Source organism: Notothenia rossii (assembly GCF_949606895.1).
Source record: "Notothenia rossii genome assembly, chromosome: 2".
Taxonomy (NCBI): Eukaryota; Metazoa; Chordata; class Actinopteri; order Perciformes; family Nototheniidae; genus Notothenia; species Notothenia rossii.
The window spans coordinates 8,977,062-9,001,528 of record NC_136904.1 but is presented as its reverse complement, the minus strand read 5'-3'; the positions used below and the strand labels follow the sequence as shown (position 1 = coordinate 9,001,528).

The 24,467-nt window shown below is 43.1% G+C and overlaps 1 protein-coding gene and 1 long non-coding RNA gene across 6 annotated transcripts in view; one reads left to right on the top strand and one right to left on the bottom strand.

Moving 5' to 3' along the window:
* LOC307030739 (uncharacterized protein) overlaps positions 1-24,467 on the bottom strand; it is a 316,946-nt gene that overhangs the window by 32,715 nt on the left and 259,764 nt on the right. Inside the window, exon 7 of one of the 4 annotated variants that reach the window (XR_013805767.1) lies at positions 190-263. The exons of 2 other annotated variants lie outside the window; for them this stretch is intronic. The gene's annotated coding sequence lies outside the window, so the exon portion shown is untranslated. Of the gene's footprint in view, positions 1-189; positions 264-24,467 lie in introns of those variants that run through there. One more of the 4 variants, XR_013805768.1, reaches the window with a different exon arrangement.
* The window catches only part of LOC307030741, a 193,997-nt gene that overhangs the window by 69,038 nt on the left and 100,492 nt on the right, over positions 1-24,467 (top strand). The gene's annotated exons all lie outside the window — the stretch shown is intronic.

Here is a 24,467-nt window from a genome sequence, read left to right as displayed (position 1 = left end):
CCCAAAAGGGAACAGCTTGAACACGCTGACATGAGAAAGTGTGCGAACAGATGGGTGAAACAATAGAACTTTAACGACATGTGATACATAGTCTCCTGACTTCTACTGTGATTTCTCGAGATGCCAGTCCTCCGTTTTTCAAAGGGAATACTCCAAATGGTTATATCAGGATGAATCAAGACAAAAGGTGAGACATGACTCCTGTATCCAGTATGCCACTTTATAGACATACCCGGTGTTTTGATCTCCACTTGTATCCGTGTCTAAAAGAGAAGCAGAGAAAAAAGGGATACGTTTCATTTTGGTGTTGCTGATGGATTCAACAGACAACCCTCATTAGACCAATGCTTTCAGTTGCAGGTCACAAAGGAGTGGAAATTCGTCAGGTAGATGTTCGTTTTTTTGTCCCCTCTCCTTCAGAACATTTTTTTTTTTTCCTTGGTATGTTTTTCATACATACTTTGGCATGTTGCGGTTCAACTCCTGAAGTCCCTCCCAGAAAGAATATCAAGTGACAGCACAAATATAAAATTCTTGTAACACTGATTTCTCTTTGCAAAGCTATAGCTCAGGCTCGTTTGTGTGGATTCATGTGACACCTCCGACACAGTCATCCCTCTGAGCTTCAAAGGCCCTACATCCACAGTCATGTCAGTCAGTAAAGATATGCATACTGTATTTAAAAGAAGGTTCAATCTACCTATTGATGTTTACAACACATTGGCATTACAAACATGTGTTATCGTGTCACGTTTTAATAAAACAGCCCGAATCTTTTTGTCACCATCTTCACCCCAATGCACTCTTGTTGACAAATGTGATAAGATTGAAGCTCCTTCACGGGTACCAGTGCAAAGCAAACCTCCAGTCTCTTTTGGGGATAGAAAGCCTTGGGCGGCTTCCTGTTTTGGCAGCTGTAAAGATAGAAGTGCCTCTTCTCTGCTCTTCTGGCACTTTGCCTTCTGGGGGGGGAAGAAGCTAGGGGACAGGTGGGGACCGACTGGCCCATGCCAGCTGACCTGTCAACGTTAGACCCTCTGTTTTTTAAATAAAACAAGGGAGGGGGAAGATTGGTGAGAGGATGATGGGCTTGGTGGTGAGTGCATGCGCGGCGTCTGTTGCCTGTGTGTGTGAGCGAGAGAGGAATGGAGATGGAGGAACAGGAGATGACAAGAGAGGGAGACAGAACAGGATGCTTCTGCTGATGGAGATGGGATGTGACAGTTCTCCCTGGGATTGTGTGATTAATTGGGATCAGGTCACCTCTTCAATGTCTGGACAGTAATGCTATGCAGTCTCATATGGCTATTTACATACAGTGGGGTCCATGGGCGACACACATACATACAGACACACACACATACATGCGCGCGCTGGGGGGAAACAAAACACACGCCTCTATATGGAATACTGTCATTATTTTAAGCTCCGATACTAGTCCAAGTTGTTGTAGTAGCAGCAGTGGAGCTTGTTGGTTTCCATGTTGTATTCAGATACAACTTTTTTTCCCCCTTGTTTTTCTTTTTCATATTTCTCTGTGCCGGAACAAATATATGTACTTGACAAGAGCTCCTACTAAGAAAGTGGTTGTCGGTGCTGAAGTTCCTGTGTTACCTTTTGCAAACTCTGTCTCAAAGCAGCAAGCCCCTCTCGCAGAACAGGGGATACGATAGCATCCCAATGGAAAGCGCAGATACTAAGAAGACACATGGCACTGAATAATTTATGGCCCAGCAAAATAGAGACAGCCACTTGAAGTCCTGAGTAAGTAGGAGATAAAGACAGTGGTGACATATCAAGCCGCAATAAAGACACAGGGAACAGTGGGGAAGGCAGGGGGAAAACGTTGTGTGAATTTCCCGAGTTAAGAGTTTGTTTTGGTTTCCCTGCACTTGCTGCCTCTCTGTTTGAAAGTTGCATGGCTCTGCCTTGTTTACCAAGTCCTCTTGCTGCTCGCTCTGTCACACCGGGGATAGTACCCAGGTGAGCGCTGCTACACACAAGGAAGAGAGAAGCCAGTGTCCCTTTGATTCCAGGCCGCTGGTTCCCTTAGATTAGTTATTCTCTCTATACCCTGACGAATCCACTGGCAGAGCAGCCGGTGTAACGGAGGGAGACACTTCCATCCCAATCGGGTGGCAGAGGCAGGGTGGAGGCTGGCTGAGAGGCTGCCAGGTTGGGTGCTGGCTGCTTTCAGGTTAGGTGCCTACAACATTTTAGCCTCGGCCCCTACTGGGCACCGACACAGACACCCCAGACGGCCGTTGGAGCTCCCAGGCCACTCCAGTCTCTCCCCATTAAACCTCAGCAGCACTGATGATGGCAGGTCGCGGCGGAGAGGCTGTCCTCATGCCGCCCGTCACATCCCGCCACTTTCATCCCCGCGCTCACTTCAAAAGTGACATCTGTCATCACTAGGAATCTCGGAAGCTCCGTGTTCCTGCGACGTGCTGCTTTGATGGTGATTTGGCCCCAGGCGTTTGTCATACATAACTTAGGTGCGGAACAATGTAAAATCAGACTTGGATTTTAAAGGAGAAAAAGAGTCTAAGCACACGAAAGGCGGTTAAAATCTAAATCGCTCTAACCACTGGAGGGAGCGAATCAAAGTGCAGCGTGAGCTGGAAGAAGTATCGTTCCTTGCTTGTATCGCAGTCTTGTCAGTTGTCTTCTTCTTCGCCTCGTTACTGTGTCCCATCTGTGGAATAAAGACGCTGCCAATGGCAACCGATCAGCCTGGTTGTGTAACTATGTGCCATTTGGAGAGCTTTCTGATTGTATGCTTTTGCGCAGCACCCGCAGCATATTTGTAACACACGACTGAAACCGACAACGATATTAACAACAACAGCGCAGCATGTCAACAGGGTTCACGAGGTGCAGGCTGCAGTCAGACACACCACAACTTTAGTAAGAAGTGAAGTAAGTGTGTGTTGGATGCTTCTGGAATGTGGACTGTACTCTGTGTGAGCCAGAAAGAAGGGATGCTTTTTTTTTGGTGGGAGTCAGGAAGTAGCTCTTCAACCGTGTGTGTGGTTAGCTGTGTGTATGTGTGTCGTTGTGAGACACTAACAGCTTTGTGTGTGTGTGTACATATGGCTATTTGTTAAACTGAGAGATGATGACCCTGACCATGCTTTTCACCAGAGCTGTCAAAAACACGCCTCTCTCACTGACCTTGTTTTGGCGTCAATGATACTTGACCCCCCCGCCCATCTTTAGCAATGTCCAAATCAACTTCTGTGGTCTTCATATCCGTCAATGTAACCTTTACACCCAACTTCTCTCACTGTCTTTCTCAACTTCAACTTTGCATCGTCTTCTCCTTTTTTGAGTCTGTCTTGCTCTCTGTTTCCCTTGCCCTTTCGTTCTTCCTCTCTCTGGGGTTAACCCAGAGTTCAGCCGACCCTCTTTCTCACCTCTCTGTGACTGACAGGCCTGTCTTCCAGATGGCTGCCAGATTGCCAAGCTCCTTGTCTGTTCATATTAAGCCTTGTTTGATAAATGCATAATTTAAAGGCCTGTTAAGTTCTCCTCCACAAATATATATATGTGTATCCGATTAGTGCTCTGTGACATCACCACCTTACTATTTATAGTCGTTTTTTACATTTCCGCCTTCTTTGCGGTGTTTTCTACTAATAGCCTGAGTTAGGGTGAAAGCCCTGCTGCTCCACCGTTCTCATCTCTTCCCAGTATGCTAACGTGAACTGTCAGTGGAACCGATGTGGAACAGGATGATTAAACTTGTTTACCTCACACTTTTGGATACACACTTGCATATCTGGAGGAGACTAAACATTGTTGTGCATGTGTGTTTGTGTAAGCATGTGAGCCTGCACCAGGCCACAAGTCATTTGAACAAACAAGGGTCAGACTTACTCACAAACTGTTGGAGTTTGTTCAACTGAATTGGCCTTTTGGTTATTATGAAAACATCCCAGACATATAAAGGACATTGAGCAACAACCTCAATATTTCATTTTCAAAAACGCAGTTCGTTTTTTTGTCTGCAACAGGTGGATGTTTTGTGCTTAGTAAAACAAACTTTGTTCACCCTTGATGCCGCAGCAATTTTACAGTTGCCCGAAACACACCCACCCTTATTAAAAAGTGACATGAACATTTTGCCATGGCCGTAGTACAGGGTGGTGGTTGGCTTGGCAACTGGAAGGTCACCAGTTCAAGTCCCGGAAAGACCAAGTGCTACCAAGGTGTCCCTGAGCAAGGCACCGTTCCCTACACTGCTCCCCGGGTGCCGTTCATAATGGCAGCCCACTGCTCCTAACACTAGGATGGGTCAAATGCAGAGAAACCGTTTCTGTACTACGTAATGACAATAAGTTGAATCTTCAATTGACCCCTTTTTAAATAAGTTTCTCTCAATAAGCTTTAATATGTAATATGGACTTGTATAGTCAGCTTAAAAAAAGACCAATAGTGTTACCTCTAAACACCGTGTTTGACATCAACATTCATCTCTGTATTAATTCCTTATTCAACAAAGTAGCTTATTAGTACCATCATTGACCTTGGTGGGTCACAGTTGGTCATCATTTATCTTAGCTCTACAAACTTTCCTGTCAAAATGGATTTGCCCAACTTTACTGCCCACAACTGTCACATGTTTTGAAGCCCATGCTTTACCAAACACTGTCACCTAAGTTGTCTGTTGACAGCGAGGACAGATTGTAGTGAACTTGAACTGTTGCAACTTAACAAAGCAGATTCTCCAGCACTTGTTTGGCTGTGAGTGTGCTCAGCTGTCTCCCTGCAGGCATTGTTTCTATGTGTGTATGTGTGTGTATCCCTTAGGAGTTCTTGTGCTGGAGTTTTCTAGTTTTGTGCTTTAGGCCTCAGCACTTTGTATGATTGATGCTCTCCTGACTCACACCCACTATTATGTTTATTATTTGTCTGTTTCAATGCAGTCACTCTAGGGGAAACAGAAGCTAGAGACACAGGGCCATCTGCATAGTACACCCTGAACATTCTCTCACACACCACATAGACGGAGGAATGCTTACCTTTTGGCCCATGTGTTTGTCAATTTGTCAATCCATGACCCAACATTATAGGGGTTAATTGTTAAGCACTCCCTTCTATACATGCAGTCAAAGCTGTGACCTGACAGCCTTTCAGCCAACAGTTAAAGTCAGACTTGTTGCAAATCATGCCGAGGACAAATTATGGATTAAATAAAAAGCACATACAGTATGTGAAACATTGATAAAGAGTGGGTTTTTGTGAAACAGTAGCAAAGTGAAGGGACCAGTGCTAGGCCAAACTAGACACAATGCCCCTGGGCTGACAACACACCGGGATCTGGGGAAAGCAGAACAGCCTGCAGGGAACAAAACACTGAACTCTACCTCACTGCCTTTCACACACACAACACATTTACGCAGACATTCTCTAATACAAATACACGTCGCCTACCTTACCGTCCTTCGTTCAATACGTGATTGTTAATGTAGGTTGCGTGATGCATGTTTTTTCTGCTGAGCTATTTACACGGGACACAGTTCCAGGACTATGAAGTGATGGATAAAGCACAGCGCCTGCTTTTTTATAGAATACATTGTTTTTGTCTTCAGCCTAAAAAAATGTAAATGCAGATTGTGAGAGTGTCTGCTTATTTTGTCATCACAACAACATTCCTAAGATTGAAACGATTTACTAATGATAAATAGTAACAATACTGGTAAATATAATAAGTTAGATATTTTTACATTTCTTTTTAGTATATTAGTGAAACGCTTAAAGGCTTCGTCTTGTGCAGGGGTGTCAAACTCAATTTCATCACGCGCCACATTAGCATTATGGTTTCACTCTAAGGGTCGGTTGTAACTTTAAGACTATATAAATATATGATATATATAAAGTAATGTTACAATTACAATATTGCTTCTTCATTGGATTATTATCGGATAGGGTAATAACTTCATAATTAACTACGTATGAAAGCAGAAGTCTGGGGCAAATAATAGCAATTCTCTTCAGTGCTCATGTCCCAAAACGAGATGCATTGTGGGACATGTAGTTTATTGGCAGCGTGGTTCTGTAAAGCGGCATTTAACTGTATAATAAACTTAATATATTTTTTGCAAGCTCTTGCAGGCCACATGAAATGAAGCCGCGGGCCGGATTTGGTCCCCGGGCCTTGAGTTTGACACCCCTGGTCTAGTTCCACTAGAACTGAGTATCTAAGGGGGTAATGGGAGAAAATAACTCGCTTCCTGCATTAGTGGCCTAACATTTGGTGGTGGTGGTTTGCAAAAATCTGCTCCAAAGTCATATTTAGTGGATGTTTAACTATAGAGTAAAACTGAAATCCGTATTGGTAAATCAGTGCTTCATAAAAAGTATACATCAGATTTCAGATGATGTTAAATTCACAATACTCAGTTAAAAAATGACATTACTGATATGTTAAACATAGCCTGTCTGATTTGAGTTGAACTGTTATCTGGTGATAACAACACTGACTACTGTTATGAGTTTTCATTTCCTTAGAGCACTCAAATGTAACTCTTAATGAAATGTTATAAAATCACACGACAGACCAATAATACCACATACGCTTTCTGAAGCTGAAATCTAAACACGGTTATGCTACATGTGGTAGCTGAATGTAAATGTCACATTCCCAACTAGTAACTCATCAAGTTCAACGGTGGTACGAGAGAGAGGCGGGGGCTCACTTCAAACAAAGCCGAGCGCTGATGAAAGCGTCGCCTCTATGGCACAAGCTGCAACTTTCATTTGTTTAGCGCGAGCGCTGACAGATCTATCACTCATAAATATCCTGGAGAGAGTGATGGAGGGAGAGGAGAAGAAATTAGGGACAAACAGGAAGGGGGGGTGGGACCTTCAGACATTTAGGCTGTGTGTATATTTTCTTTATTACTGTATATAATAACTGCCGCTTGTTCAGGAACTCTTAGGTTTTCCAAGTATTTATAATAATATAATACACTGCAGTTTGTCATATCTCGTCATACATTGATTATTTTGTATATTTACATTTGCTGTAAATACTTGTCTTTATGCTCTTTTTAATTTTAAGTAGTATTTTAAAAATATTTTTCTTTTTGCAATCGTTACATTTCGACCTCTTACAACTCATTGTCTTATGTTGTTTATGTTTGCACCACCATACACCAAAGCAAATCCTTACAAGTGCAGTAACCTCGATTCAGATCGTCAGTGCCTGAATCCGTCAGTATCTCCGCGAGCTGTCATTAAAATGTGGCCACCGTCACTCATCTCAATATCATATAATATTCAGCTGTAAACATGCATGTACAGTACATGTAAGCAAACCTCCTTTGCATATATGTCCTCTGCTTTTTTCTCTACCCTCCACACACCCATGCCAACTACACAGAACAGAGCTTCCAGTCGCAGCAAGCATACATTATCCCTCGTCTTGGGAGCAACTTATTAATCAATGATAAAACACAACAACAGTCCTTTGCGCTCATCATCAACGCCAGTGTTTGATCTTAACCCGCTCTTTAATCTCGTGTTATGTGGACAGAGCCGTGCCTGTTGAGCGCGAGGAGCATTGCTGTACAGTATGTGCGTCACAGCCCTCTTAGCTGTGGACAAGTTTACACTGATTGTTTCATGTATCTAGGCCTGGGCTCCTGACGCCTGCGATGCTTTTGAACCTGGCCTTTTGTGTCCTCCAACAGAGCTTTTGTTCTACATGAAACAGACTATGTATGGTCAGCGCTGAGCTCCTGTACAGCCCAGTGTCAGCTCCACCACGTGCTTACACAAACATAGTGTAGACATGTTGGCATGCAGACCCATACAACATGTAAACCAATGCACACACATATTGGTGAGTGTGTGTTGGTGGAAAGGTTTTTTTTTTTTCTCTGTACTACGACATCCTACAAGAGAATCTCAATTACAAGAGAGACTTCAGAATTAAAGTTTAATCTCGCTGTAACACCATGGCCCCTTCCAGGAACATCAGAGCGCCGCTGTTTCCTTTTTAACTACACCACCATGTCTGCTCTCTGAAGGATTAACTTTACTTTTATTTAAAAAGAAATTTAAAGTAGAGTGGAACTTGCTGAATATATAAGCGGTTGTCCACACAAACAACCAGGCGTGTATATACCATTGATACTCAAATCCTCTGTTTACCCCAAATGTAAAAAGGGAATGTAGCTGTCTTTGTCTGAGTTTCTCAACCAGAGCGACTTCAAATGAATTCAACGGTAGACTGGGTTTTAATTTATATATGCAAACAATAGTAAAGTCTGTTTGGGTCAAAGCCGAAGCACCCAGTCATCAGATCTGTGAGACAACAAAGTACAAACCTGAGAGAAAAATAGGATACATGTCGTATACAATATAGCATTAAATGATTTTAGTGCTGTCATTGTAGACGTAAGAGAATCCTCACAGTACACTTGTGAAACTGACATGCCAGTTAAGGCTCATTTTGATTTGACACAATTGCTATTTTTGAATACAGTACATCTCGCGCTGAGCTTATTCTGTCTAAAATGTTGTCAAATATCATTATTTCAACACAGATAGCTGTCCCTGTTCACAAGATAACGGCAATGTTTCTGCCACGTTTACTTCACCTGTTTTAATATGCTGAATCAGGAGTCATGGAAACAGAATTACAAGCGAAACATAAGACACAGTTACAAAGCCTATGCGCTGGCCTATAAATCTGTTTCTTAAAAGCGGCTCGGCGACAATGCGGGGTCTTTGGTTGTTTCCCCTGTCTGATGTGGCAGAAACTTGGTCGCTCTTGTTCTGGTGGTAATGTAACAAAAGCTAATACCAGGAGCCTTTGTGCTCTGATGTGTTCGAAATAAATGGAAAGAAAAGGAGGACAGCCACATATTCGAAGGGTGGTGCAATGAAAAAGTAAATGAGCATCCTGATTTCGCGGCCTCTTAATTTTTCAGCAGACGTGATGAAGTGACGTTTGACTGATGTTTCCTGAAAGTGGCAACACGTGTCCCTCTTACCCGGCTGCTGCAGTCCTCTCGTCTACAGATGTGTCGCTTGATGTACCCATCGAATGGCACACTGCCACTTAATAAAATATCACTCTTGCTTTGACAGCGAAGCCTTAATTGAGTCCCTCGTCAGTTTTTATCAAACTGTGTGTTTTCGTCGTTTGAAACTTTTTTCCCTCTCTCTCTTATGGAATATGCTAGCAGTTGAATCCTCAGTAACCGAAAGAGAAGGGGGTGCGGTGTTGGGGAAAAAGAAAAAAGCGAAAGAGAACAACACTAGGAATGAAAGGGAAGTAAAGAACAGGAGTACAAGTGAGAGAGCGGAGGAGAGATAGCCAAGAGAGTCTTGTCATTGGATTCATAATTCAGGTTCATGATTTTAATTTCCCTCTGTTCTTATCAAAGGCCGGCGGAGCAGCAGGGGGAAGGCTGGTAGTTAGCTGGATAACTGCATATGAGATGAGCTGCCGCGCTCCCATCACAATGCCTGGACGACATAATGGGGATGGAAATGTGCCGAGATGAACAAGTCTCACAGCGACTACAAGAACCCACAATCATCCGTTGTTTACACAAACCCTTTTTTGACATCTTCTCCCTTTTTTCCTCAGAAGCCATAAGCAATCTCTCGCCCCCTAAAGTATATTCAATCACGCACACAGACGGAGTGTGTGCCTGTGTTAAGCCCCCCCACAAAAGTACTGCAGATGAATAATGAATTTTGACTGTGTTTGGAGGAAGTCTTTTGATTTGATATTATTCTCTCGTCTATAAGAGAAAGCTGTTCTATCAAAGTGTATATGTTTACGAACACTGTCACAAACTAATACATCATTTCAGGTTTGTAGGCAGCTTTTGAATGCAAGATGTTTGCTTAGAACAGTTTGTATTGATCATAAAAGGACCTCAAAATAAGTATAGTATACATTACTACTAATAATAAGAGTAATACTAAAGGGTAAAAACGAATATGGCCACTGCGTTGTGTGTTGCACAAACTAGAGGGTACTGTAGCAACCCGACTCAGAAGCTGCTCCCACCACTCTTACTTTGAAGGCACATGAAACTATGCACACACACACACACACACACACACACACACACACACACACACACACACACACACACACACACACACACACACACACACACACACACACACACACACACACACACGTTAATATGTTTGGTTTTGATATCAGTTTCTCTTTCTATTCTTCCGTCCCTATCTTCATATATCCAATCTCGTATTTTCTTTCTCTTTCTTTACCATTCTGTTGTCATCTCTCTCTCTCTCTCTCTCTCTCTCTCTCTTTCTCTCTCTTTCTTTCTTTTCGTCTCTCACCCTTTCCATCTTTTTACCTTTCTTTTGCTTTGGTTCTTACATGACTCTGTAGTGCCACTGTTCTTCTCAGTCAGCCATTTGATCATTAATTTATCACAGATCCAGCAGTTTGTTTGACAGGTGCAAGTGCTTTCATCTGACTAGTGCTAGGCATTGCTGAATGAGCAAGGTAACCCAGACCTATGTGTTGAGTAAGTAGGGGAGCTTGGAGCTGAATAGACCAATAGGTCTCCCTGCAGAATGAGCCACTGTGCCAACATAGGCCTTCTGGCTAACTGGGCAAGTGAGCTGGCCCGTAAACCAAGACGGCCATCAAGTCAGCCAAACAGGCCTGCAATGTAGCATGTCGAGCCGAACAGCAGAGAGGGGAGTCCAGTAAGTGCTAGTCCCCTTCTTACTCTCTGCCATACTGCTGTATGAACCCACATGTCTGTAGTCCAGGTGCAGGCATGATGTCTACTCAATGCTGGAGCATCTGCACTTCTAGGAAAGGCTCTACTTTTCACTCTCAGTCCTAAGAAAGGATATCACGAGAACAGATACTTCAGTAACAATTCGGTGCCAACATTGTGAAAACATGACGGTACTCACTTGTCTGTAGTACCGCTAGACTAAAAGTTTCTGTAGTTCAGAGAATGATAAGAAATTTGCTGTGGACTCTTGGGGAACTCACTATCAATATGTCTAGAGAGGAAGTAACCTATGTTTGCCCTGATGTTTGTTACCATGTGAAAGAAAAAAAAGTTTTGAAGCCAGTCATACGAATGCCAGTTAACATCATCTGTTAGCTGTTAGGATCTGGTGAATGGAGGTTCAATAGGGTTGTATTAGGGTGCGTTCGGTGTGTTAATATTTTACAAACGTAGTCTTGTAACATTTCACTTTTTTTTGCTAAACTTGAATAAGACATGTGTTTGAATGAGATGTTTTAGGAGATGTATTATGGTTTTACTTTTTAACAACCTCTAGTAATAGAGTAGTAACCCCCAAAAAGTTACAGCCTCAGCAGAACGCAGCTCACCTCCCTTCTTCCAGTACTTTCACATCTGCCCTTTAAGCAATTCACTTTCTCTCCTATGACAAGATGAGGGAGTAGCTTGTTACCATGACCGAAACCTTCAAAACATTTGGTTGGTGAGAAGACCTCATAAACCTAACACTAGGATGGGTCAAATGCCGAGAAACCATTTAGTCACATAGTACCTGTACTGTGCAATGACAACAGTGTTATCCCATATTCAATAGTGAGTTTTTCAGTTTTGAAGGTCTTATCATACTCCTTATCATACTGTATTTCAAATCTCAGCACTGAGTTACATGAAAGCCATTGCCTCACTATTGAATGAAAACGTGTTCTGTCGTGTCATACTTCAATGTTTCTTTCATTGTCCCTCAGAAAGTTGCACATTTTAATATTTTTTGAAAATTATCATAAAACCCAAAATGAAGTCTCCCCCTCTTTCAGTCCGTCCATCCATCCAAGCATCTCTTTGCCTTATCTCTCTCCCCCTCTTTCACTTCAGCAGCAGATCATTAAAAACAGACTTCTTTCCAATATTCAATGGTTCTTCTGCTCTCTAAACTCACCACCAATTCTATTATTAAAGCATTCTTTTGCGCAGCTATGAATAACATTTATTGTGTATTATTTATATACATATGTTTCATACTGGATGCTCTGTAAGACCTGCAAGCCAAGGATCTCAGAGGAGGCCTTTCACACCTTTCTTCATCCTGTCCTCCAGTGCAAATTCAGTTCATTTAAAAAAAAAAAAAAAAAACGTATTTGTTGGTCGAGATTGAATCTTGTTGTTTGAGTAATTTGCAGTACACTACCGAGTTGAACAGTCATACGAAGCCTTTCGATCTGTCTTCACTTTCCAGTAATATTGTAGTCCTCCTGTGTTTTCTGTCTTTCCAGCTTCTTGCTTTCTCTTCCCTCCCTCTATCCCCGGAATCAGGGTCTGCTGGGGCATTTTTAAGACAGAGGCTTCCTGGACTATTTTGGTATCAAAGCTTTGAGGCAGCAAGAGGCATGCTCTCTGAAGTTGACATGTAAGGAGAGGAGGGCCTTCCTCTTTCACTGGTTTGTAGGGGGCAATAGGAGGGGGGGGTACTCAGTAGCCCTGCCAGCAGCGATCTCTACTGGGGATATGAGCCTCAAACGCTCCCCTTCAAGCCCGGACCCTCTCAAGGCACTGGGGAGGCTTAGGTTTCGCATGTAGCCGACTGTGTGTGTGGATGTATGGTGCATGAATACATGTATGTGTTTGTGTGTTTACATTAGCACAAAGAACAGTCGGGGCTGAGCTTTGAGTGGCGGAACAAAATGCAATTGTTTCCAACATTTAACATTTATGACCTAAATAAAGCTCCACAAAGCGTCTTCAACCATTGGCTTCCCCCGAATAGCAGCAGCTGTAACTTTGTATTTTTTTTTTAAATTGACAAACATTAATTGATGGTCCTCAATGGGATTGCATTGAGAAAGTCTAAACTAAATGTCCCTGTTGCAGATAGTGTTGGTTGCAGCCAGTTTGAGCCTTCCCTAGATGTGTTCTTATGAACTCCTAACCAGAACATGGTTTTGCCTTTCGGTCCAGATGCTCAATGTATCACTTTTATGTGTGAACAGTATGTTATTCATGAGCCAACCTGACAATAGAGATGAATATTACTACTCTAAAAGTGCTGAATGGGAATTTAGTTTCAGTGCAGCTCCATTTTCAGGATGATTAGATGTTTTGTTTTTACATAAAAGTCTTGCCTGCAGCTTTAATGTGAATGTAACCAGCTCCAGCCCCATGTGGTAGACTGTTGTCCAGATGACCTCTTTTAGTCCAGCCTGCAGAGGATCTGACTGTGACTCAGTCTGACCTGGCTAGTCTCTCTACCAACACACTGCTCTCTGATTCATCTGCTGCCAACCCCTTCAAGTTATTCATCTGGAAGAAATATGCATTCATCATTGTATTTTTAATCACACCAAATAGATAGACAAAGAGCATGCCTTAGGGAGAGGGGGAGCAATCTACAATTCCCAGAGCTCAGATGGTATTCCTGCCCTGCATCGCCAAACATTCTCCAAATTGACTCTGAATGAATTTATTTTTAATGTCATCTACCTCAGAGAATAGAGATGGTGTGCCTGAGTTTGTGTGTGTTTGTGCGCTTGTCTGTCTGCAGTGTAATGGCGTGTTTCTGTGTGTGTTGGCCTTTCTTCCATTTGTGTATGTGCACCATGTATCAGTAATGCAATTGCACATTGTGTACACGTTTACCTGAGTTCAAGTCTGGATGCAAGTGTGTGTGGTTTGTGTGCATCTGTTTTTTAGGAATACACTGAAAAACATAACCAGAAAGCAAGATTAGATAGTGACTTATCATAGCACTGAATAACAATTTGTTTTGCTCAAACTTAATCACGTAATGAAACAACACTGTTTTAATAGTTCCCCTTTTCACAAACTCACCACACAGTCATTAAAGTGTCCATTGCGTAATCCCTGTTTGACCCACCTCCGTCCCGATGAAAGCACGTTATTGTAGTGAAGCTGTTTGGCCTAGCCAGCCCCGAACAAACGAGCAAGCTCATCCCTCCATTCTCCATCCCATTGTATTCATTAATAAATTAAGTTATCAGCTCGTCTTGGTTCCAGCCTAATTGAGTCCCATTGCAGCCTTCTAAGTAGGACACGTACGGATCCGACAAATGGAACGGTATCCGGCCCTCGGTCCTCTGGGCTATGCCTTGGCCCCGTACCCTGAAACACACTGCTTTGTTAGCTGTGTGTGTGTGTGTGTGTGTGTGTGTGTGTGTGTGTGTGTGTGTGTGTGTGTGTGTGTGTGTGTGTGTGTGTGTGTGTGTGTGTGTGTGTGTGTGTGTGTGTGTGTGTGTGTGTGTGTGTGTGTGTGTGTGTGTGTGTGTGTGTGTGTGTGTGTGTGTGTGTGTGTGTGTGTGTGTGTGTGTGTGTGTGTGTGTGTGTGTGTGTGTGTGTGTGTGTGTGTGTGTGTGTGTGTGTGTCAGATAAATAGATCTGATACCTCTTTCATCTGCTTTGAGCTATCAGTTGATTATCTCAGTACAGTGTCGTGATATTCTCAGTTAGCTGGGACGGATTGGAGGGGGGGGGTCGCTCTGGGAAGATGGGAAGAAAAGACAGAAGAGCACAGCGAGGAAGGGGGACTTCCTGTTACCCCATAAAGGAGATGAGCACCCGCAGTGTATGAACACATTTGTGCACACACCGCAAACAGATGTGGGCTCACAGAAAAGGGAGGGTCTTCTATTACTTAATGCCATTACATTAAATTTTAAATAATGTTATGCAAATCAGAAATGACAGGAGATTATCTCCTTGGGACCTTGAAAGGGATTCGTCAGTTCTTATTCCAATAGCCCTGGAAAATAGCCCAGACGTCCTGAGTGGAGAAATATGGCAGGGCGTGACGGAGCCTGCCGTTGCTGAAAGAGGAGACCGTGAGAAAAGGCCCCAAGTGTTGGCTATTAAAATCAATTTACCCAGGAAGTCAATGAAGAGAAATCCCTTAGTAAAGGCACCTCCCAGGACAGCTCAGGGGTCCTGGAAGAGGAGCACAGACGAGGAAGGAGGATGCTGCATGCCAAGGTGAAAGTAACACACACAACAGAGGAGATAAGGGAGGCAGGGAGGGTGAGGACAGGCTTTCATGATTTCCCCTTGAAATGTTGATTTACTAAATTATTGTATGAACATATTTGGGTTTAAAAAAATGTCTAAAGAAAGAATAATTAGACAGTTTGAAGATGTCGGGTAATCTGTTTCGCTTATGGTTAGAGATGTCCCGATCCGATCACGTGATCGGGGATCGGAGTCGATCACGTGATTTTCAAAAGATCGGAATCGGGAGAAAAAAAATCGGGGATCGGGATTTATTTTTTTATTTTTTTAAATACTTTTTTTTTAATTTTGTATTCAATGTTACAAAACAAAAATGACCATGTCCAAGTCTTAAAGTCATCCTGAGGCCTTAGTTTTGGTTTCAAATTACACAACATCATGTATGTGTTGCTTCTTTGGGGCTTGTTTTCATAGACCTGGTCGCTTATTTCTCTCAAATCTGGCAACAGAGTGGGCAGGGCGCAGTGTCTAATTGTAGCAGTAAGCTAACGAGTACTGATAAGCTTTATTTTGTTTTGATCCAATGCTGCACAACTGAACTGATCCAATGCTGCACAACTGAACTGATCCAATGCTGCTGTGAAAGAAAGAAGCTATATCCATGTTGGATAGAATATCCAATTTAAATAAAAAAATAACCTTAAGGGAAAACTTGAATGCTTTTTTTTCTCTAAATGCATTGCATAAAGATCGGATCGGCAAAAATCGGTATCGGCAAATTGTCAAAATCAAATGATCGGAATCGGATCGGGAGCAAAAAAAGGTGATCGGGACATCCCTACTTATGGTAGATTGTTGTTGACTTTGACTATATTGTGGGTTTCATTTGACTGTAATTATTGGTTGTAAGCAGCTGTGACTGACCATCGATTTTTAAATAAGGGGCAGATAAAATAATACTTTATTCTCCCTGCTCCTTCCCAGCACGGGCTACACAAACTGCTAAGATGTTTTGTTTTGTGATAAAGTGGAATAAAAAGATAGTTTTAAAGAGCCTCGTCTGATGTATATACTGCCTGGTGATACACGGGGATGGAGAAGTTCTTTGTTGTAAGAGTTGGATGTGGGGGAGAAACAATGGATGCTGCTCTCAGGAGTAAGTGGAGTGCCAGTATACTCACCCACATCATGTCGGGGGATGTTTCTCCACTGCTCATCACAAACATGGCACTCCATTTTCCGCCACTACTGTCAACACCCGTTTTCCACTCACACTGCAGGTCAGAAGTGCGGCAGCCATGCTTGCAAAACAGCCAGTCTCAATATTATGTTAGGGACAGAGCCATCCATTACTGGGAAAACAAAGTCTTGTCTGTCTCCAGCGCTTTGGGCCAACAATTAAAGACATCACGCCAGCACAGGGGCACTAGAGGGGGGGGGGGGCAGACCTTATCAGAGCCATTCCATCAAATATTGATGCACCTAATTGAGGTTTTTAGGCACTACAAAGCTTCCTGAAGAGTGTATGTGTTTTTATGGCAAAGTACAGTCCTGGTCTAGCGGAGCAGACAGCGAGAAGAGTGCAGTCTTGTGTGTAAATTGCATGCTATGTAGACTAACTGCAGGCAATTGCATGTTATTGAGATGGAAACTTGTACCAATGAAATTCTTCTCCCACGGATGGAAAGTATGTCAACACCACGTTAGTGTAACGGACTCTGTTTTATGTTATATCTCAAAGAGAATCGATGAGGGACATTTGAAATGATGATCCTGTCATGGTATTTTGATTCTTTTATTTGTTCGATATCCTCCCCTATTCTGACAGAAACAGAAATAGCATCTCCCTTCTGGTGTATACTGTATATTTTTCCGTCTTTCTATTTCTCTCCCTCCCTGTCTTTGTCATTTTGAGATAATGCAGGATTACGTTTCACATTTTTTTTCCCCTTGAAATACAAAACTTTGCTGCAGCAGTTCTTATCCCTCTCCGTCTCTCCGTGCTGGTCCCCGGTGACACCAGGCTGAGAATGGCAGCTTTAATTTGCAGGAAAACAAGTTGAGAATATTGATTTCAAAAAGTGCTCTCTTTTCTCCCCTTGGAAAAAAAGACAAGAAAAAACTGTCTGCTATGTGAAAACCTGTAGCCTTCAATTAAGTGGGGCTTGTAGGTGTGTGTGTTTTCATTTGGGCACAGTGTTCACTTGAAATGACACATTAAAGGCTGTGTTTTACTTCAATCAGACTGTGAAAATATACACACAGACCTAAGTGTCTCTTGAAGGGCTCCAATGTTGGCACACACACCCGGCACCATACAGTACCAGACAGATGGGCGGTATTTATCTTAGAATAAGAGCCATGTTCTCCTGCTCCAAGAAGGGAAAACACTGCCTTTCCCACTTTTGAAGACGACACGTGTCCCGGAATTCATGTCAGTCGATGTTCACAGGTCTCAAGTCTCACTTCTTCTCCCTAAGACTTTTTGTAAAGCATAGTAATACTTATACGGCCTTTTTCTTCCCACATGCACAAAACTGAAATCAGAGCTCCTTGGCTCCATCCCCACGCTGGACCGTTGAACCAACTGCGTTACTGTTTATTTCCACTCACAATAAACCTACAGCGACACATTTGATCTTGTTGGGTGAATAGTCGGTCCCTGTGGTTGGGCTTATCCCCTTTTTAATGCAAGGCCTATTTGGGGTTCTGATCTGGTGCTTAGGGCCAGGCAGCGTTGGGTATCAACGTAGGGACTGACTGGAGCTAGTGGTTGTAACACGCCATCCCAGAGGCTTTGGAAGTCATCCCGCTAATACAGACATGACTAAAGCTCCCTATCATCCCCCACAGAATGACACGGCACGGCTCCAAGACTTAACTCTTACAAAGAGCTTAAATATCTTAGATGTGTAATGCATAATGGAGGTGTATTCTGTACTTTGGGGCGCAGTATTCCCATCGCTTTACTAGGATGTACTACAATATAGTGTACCAGTTTGTTAACTGTATCACACAGCAGCGTCAACAGTGAGAAGTGCTTTTGGATGGCGGAGAAATGAAAGGATATCCGCCACAACGACATTAAAAAGGTTAAGTGAATTACCAGGTATGTCCATTCCCTCTATTGTTAAAAGGGCATTTTACGTTGCTAGTGATATCCTCCTCTGTAGCCTAATAACATTTGTTCTACTTCTGTCTTCGTTTCTGTGTGTGTGTGTGTGTGTGTGTGTGTGTGTGTGTGTGTGTGTGTGTGTGTGTGTGTGTGTGTGTGTGTGTGTGTGTGTGTGTGTGTGTGTGTGTGTGTGTGTGTGTGTGTGTGTGTGTGTGTGTGTGTGTGTGTGTGTGTGTGTGTGTGTGTGTGTGTGTGTGTGTGTGTGTGTGTGTGTCTGTTTGCATACACACTGTGCTCAAGTTAGCTGAAAAGGGGGTTGGAAGCTCCCCTAGTGGCTCCTCCAGAGAATTACCTTAGAGGATACTGCTCTGCTCAGCAGCAAGTTAATGGCACGAAAAACAGCAAACACATTACTTTTTGTTTCTATATCAGCAGTCCAACTGTGTAGCTTCTATTTGTGTTTGCTTACATATATATATGTAGTGGGAAAGGCTTGCTTGTGAAACATTGTAAACCTACAAACAAGTGTGTAGGTATTTAGTGTTTGCAATTCAAGTACAATGTTCTCATCAACCACTACTAAATAAAATAAATGTGTTAAGGGAGACGGTTGTTTATTTCCATACACATGATTTTCAACTTGCAAGATGGTAATTTTTTTTCCTTCTCAACAACTGTGATTCATACCAATGGAATCTGTTGTGTTCAGAGACAAGTAGTCTTTAGAGATCAGTAAATAATAATATGATCTGCTCTTTTTTTAAACTAAGTTATTAATGTGTTACTGTGTATTGAAACTCAGTTGAATCCATCCAGTATTATTGGGACTTCCTTGCAGGCAAAGCCAAGAAACACGATCTTAAAGCAACTTTTGGTAGTGCTTAAAGGTGGGGTAGGTAAGTTTGAGAAACCGGCTCGAGATACACTTTTTGTTATATTCCATGGAATGCTCTTAACATCCCGATAGCAATGAATATCTGAAGTGCTTTGATGAATAATCCATAAAACATGTCATCTGTGGAAGCCGTGACGCTGTAAAAAGCACGACCAATCATCTGAGCCGGCCCGGCTAAAGTAACTGGATGGCCTACCTGCCTGTCAGCCTTCCATCTGGGCACAAACTTATCTCGTGCACTCATTGGTCATGTGCGCGTTCGTGTGTGTTGGAGGAGGGGCTCTGTAAGGAAGTGGCAGATTTCTTCTGGCTGTGTATTTTCAAATTCTAGCGTTTCTCCAAAACGACCTACCCCACCTTTAATTAACGCTTCACAGTGCGGTTGATCAGAAGACAATGGATTTCCACAGAACGTGTGTCTGGTGATTGTAGATCCCATTGAGCTGTAAGAAGTCCTTGCCTCTGATTAATTAAATCAACATGAGATATATGGGTATACAGGAAGTTAAATGTGTGTCAGTGTGTGTTTAAATACACAAATGTGAGTTTGAACGTGGTCCTACGGCTGTGTACACAAAGTAGTGCATGGTCTCTAGCATACGACCCCTGCAGTGAACAGTCTCCCTTGGCAGGATATTACTGATAAGGCTATGATGACTGGTCTTCTATGCTTCTCCTTGCATTTGTTTTGATCTGTAAGTGGTGTAACATCACATGTGTATATGTGAGTAGAGGGTAGCAGTGAGGGAGGTGCCTTCCTGATGTGTTTCTTCTAAATCGATTACTTGCTTCCTATTGTTTCATCATCTTGTTCTTCCTCTTTGCATGTGCTGTGCTGCCGACCGGCTGATTGTATCAGGAAGCGGTCAGAAGCCCACGATATTTCAATTTCATTGGATTTAAAGATGACTGGGAGGAGGTGTGCACATTAGCGCCTCAATACAATCGCATTTGTCAGCATGATCCTTTTTAAGTGCATTTCAATTAAGCCGTGATTCTTTGATTTTATTATGCCCCGGCAAAATGCTCTCTGCTGGTTGAACAAGCTCTGTCTAATGTACACAATTTAATTTCCTTAATTGAGCTAACGTGCTTTTCATATCCTAATTCGTGGAATAATCTTTGCTTCCTGTATGTGCTGCGGGAGGCTTTTAATGAAAGAGGGCAGCCTAAAAACATCTGTTAGACCCATGATTAAATCATCCGCATAACATCTGCATTTATGAGGGTGTTAGCCTGCTGCCTGGCCCTTTATCTATTTTGGGCAATTATCTTGTGTGACTGTAGTTATACAAGATATTAATATAGACGTGTTTGTGAGGTTGCCCCTTCTCCCCTGCACTGATGACTGTCATCTGGCTTTGTTTCCACAGAGAACTATGGCTATTGATACAATGTACAAGAAGTCTCCTTTAAACAAAAGGAGGGGAAGTTGCTTTGTTCTTTGTTTGAGCTGTGTGCATACGCTATTTGTGTAGACTCATCTTCTGAAAGGTGGGAGACATGTTGAGTTTTCTCTTTGGCAAGTGGTTAGATAATTGATTAAGCTGTTAAGTACACACACAGACGTCAGACTCGCACACACCGTGCTCATATACATCCTCGACGCAGGCATGTGGTACACGGTGTTTCCATACCTGCTGGCTTCACACAGTGTCGCTGGAGTACCAGCAGAGAGCCCACTGCAGAGTGAAACAGAGTACCTCTTCCTTTCCGACCCTCCCTCCTCATTCCCTCCCTCACCACCTAACATCAGCCCCATTTTATCAAGAATCACACGGAATAGGGTATCAAATGAAATACCATCTTCCCCCCCCGCTCCTTCCTTCTCGCAGGTCTTCCTGTTGGCTTGGTCATCTGTCCATTAAGACGGGGTGAGTCAGTCACCTGCCTTTTGGCCCCCTCATCGTATGACACACGGTGGCACAGCACGGCTGTCATCGCCTCCACCCAGCCTGGATCAGGTGACCAGATTATCTCCCCGTCGGGTTCCATTTCCCACATTCTCATGTGCAACCCTGAAAACAGTTCACTCACAATCGGGATGAAACCAAGCGAATGAGCAACCAGTCTGTGACTTCTGAGACATGTGTCAGTGAAATGCTCAGGTCAGACCGTGTTGACTCAAAGGTCTCGGCATTGTGTTTAGAGTTTGATGGGCGATGTTCCAAAGTGAGTAATGCTTCTTGTCAAGGGTACACCTCTCTGAGCTGGAAACCATGTTGTTTGGGGTGTTGGCATGGCCTGGTGGTTAGAGAGATTGTTGGGTATCTGGAAGAACACAGGTTCAATCTGAGGCTGCAGCGACCACTGTGACCATCCTGTCCAATCGCAGTTACCAAGGCATGGCACACATGTGAGTAACATGTCTGCTGCCTTCAGGGATCCCTCAGAGTTGTCGGCCACAAAGCAACATTTTCTTTACCTTTTTGTTTGTGATTTTCTATTGGGTAATTTGAAATGGTTGCAGATCACTGAGAATTGAACTTGTGACAAAGACTCTCAATGTTGTTGCGTGTTCTGTGAAAAGCTTTCGGAAAAGGTCCTTGCTTGACCTTACAATGGGACTCATGTAGAAAAACAATATACATATATCCTCTCTCTTTTGTTCTAATCCGCAATTTCTATTTTTTGTTTTGAGTATCCATTGATTTCTAGGATTAATAAATGTTTTCCCATTTTTGCTTTTTCTTGGAAGAGACAATAGAGCTTATCAAGATAAATACACAAATCATTGTTATCGTAAAGTTATCGTAAAAACACTTGAATATCGTATGATCAAATTTAGATTATTATGTTTTAGAGACATTTTATTATTGTTTATATATTATGAATAATTGTACGATTACATTCAAAAGCTGTCAATTGAGCCCAATTGGATATACATTGCTTACACACTCTGGACACCAAGGCCTTGTTTTGTTCTGTATCTCTGAATGTGACTCAATAAACTCACATTTTACTTTAAGTTACATTTACTCGCCCTTAATATCACTACCGCTAAATATCTTTTTATTGGCATCCCTCCAATTCTTGTGCAACTCACAGAGGATTTGCTCACAACAAGAAATACACGAGAGATATCTAGTGTTGAGTTCGACATAAACTATGCTATCAATACATTTAAACTTAGCCAGATGATACAACATCATGATATTTTAATTTAAAAACGGATGCATATTCAAGCCTTGGTTGCAATTGCTTTTCTACCAAGCCTATTCTGTATTCGATGAAAGGTCAAAGGGTCAACGCAGACGAAAGGAGTTGTCTAAGTTCAGCCAGATGTTGTTTGTTTTATTGTGTCACAGCAATGCCATGTCATTCATTACACGCCTCTGTGGTCGGGGACAGATGAGTGTCTTCAGAGCGTAGCCACACCCAGGGATAGGGCTAATTGCCGCTGTAGTGCCATTGTCTTTAAAGCCCCATTTTGTGGCTGCCGTGCTAAGTGGTGCAGCAACAAGGGACACATGGATGCATGCTGGCAGTGCCCTTCATGTGGTGGGCTCTAGTTTTGTTTCTGATTATGGAACATAATTTTGTTTTTTCCGTCTCTCATCTTGTGTTTTTCTTGCTGTCTCTCTGTGTGCCTGGTCTGTTTTAACTGCCTGGGTTTGGCTCTCTATGTGCGGTGCTGTGTCCCCAGTGCCTGCATGGAGGTTGTCCCTGCCTCACTGGTGCCCACATTAGGGAAAAACTTCTCCTAACCGCTGAACCCACCCAGAACCTTTCTGCCTCAGGCTCGTTTTCCCCTCTGCGACTTGACTTTTATTCTGGCCGCAAAGAAAACTTGCAGCCAACTAATAACTGCAGGAGTGATCCACAGCAATATACCCTCAAGGTAGAATGATTGACATTCTCAAACAATACATCACTCCAAAGAATTCTCATTAAATGTGTTTGGCTCTGTGTGGTTAGCATTGCAAAAGAGGAATTATCTGCTCCGTCTGGCTGCGTTTGATGGTGCATATTCCCCCAGGACCGAGGCTGTGAGAACATCTTGTCTACTCCTCACTTTAATGTGTAAAATGTTGTTGGCAGATGCTCCAGTAAAAGTCCAGTTCCAACTCTTTTAGTCTCCTGTGTTCTCCCTGTAGACAAATCACAGCGCCAGTTTGTGTAGCGATCGCTCAAATCCTTGACCTGCCCCCTGTCCAGAGATCTGTCCTGGTGTAGCGGAGTGCAGAAATCTCACCAGTGCAGACCCCAGCCGAGTCCCCTCTGTTGTGCTATTAACAGCTGAGTGTTATTACCCCTCTTTGCACACGGAAAATCTGCCTTGATTTCAATCGACCGGTCCCCGAATCAATGCTTTTAAAAATCTGAGACACCTTTTACTTAAGAGCAAAAGCATGCATTTTATGTTTTGACATGGTCATATTGATTGGGGTGGTGGGGAGACGGGTGGAGTGGGATGGGAAAGGGGGGGGGGGGGGTGGTGTTGACCTCTCTCTAGTTCTTTCTCCTCCAATCTTCGCGCTTCTCTCCTTTTGCGCTGCCAGTGTCTGGTAACACTGCCATCCTTAATGGCTTTCCTGTGCTCTACGTCCCCCCCCCCTCCCACCCCGCTCATCCACATCTCTCTCTTGCATCCCCTCCACCTCCCCGCCCCTCTTGTCTTTGGAAGCCCCCCTTGCACTGTGCACTTTTTTTCCCCCCACTAATCAATACGCAGTGCTTCCCCCCCCCCCCCTGTCCACACCCAACGTCACTCACATTTGGCCCGCTGATAAATTATGGATGGGGGCCTCTCACATCACATCTAAAATGTCTATTGTGTTTGTCAATGGATGATCGATACTTCACCTCGCCTCATCCTCAAAGCCCCCCGTGCCTCTGCTCTGTTTCCACTTTCATCCCATGTCTCTTCTACAATTTTTTGTTTGTTTATGATTTTGGCTTGCTGGAAGTGATTCTGGTGCCGGGGTCTCTCGGGTTGTAACTAACCGAAAATCATCAAATAAAAATGCATCCCTACTTCTCTTTTACCTCGCCTTGTCACCCTGACACTTTCATCCCTAACCTTGCCTTCGCCTCCCACTCTTCCTCGTTCCAAAATGTCGCTAACATGTGTCGACAGTGGCTTCAGACGAAACACCGGAGTTTGAAATCTGCACTCGCGTTTGACAAAACCACATAGGCCTCCATCTTCCATTTCTCCTCGGCAGCTTTTGTCCACCCCCACACCCTGAGCGTTGTGAAGGCAAATCAACACTTGGGTGGATGTTTTGAAGTGTGAAGAGAATTTCAAGAATGAGAGAGAGACTTTAAACCGACAAACATGCCCTTAGCTGTCATTCCTCACTGGACTTTATTTAGCTGTCAGTGTTTTCTCTTTAATGTATATACAGCAGGTACTCGTATAACCTCCACCATTAACAGAGAAGGAGAACCCGTTCACTTTCACACGCACTTACATACATCCACATGTCTCAGCTTTTGTTTCTCACACTTATACCCTCAACTCTCTCACTTTCTCTCTTCCTCGCACATATACAAACCGCACTGGGTC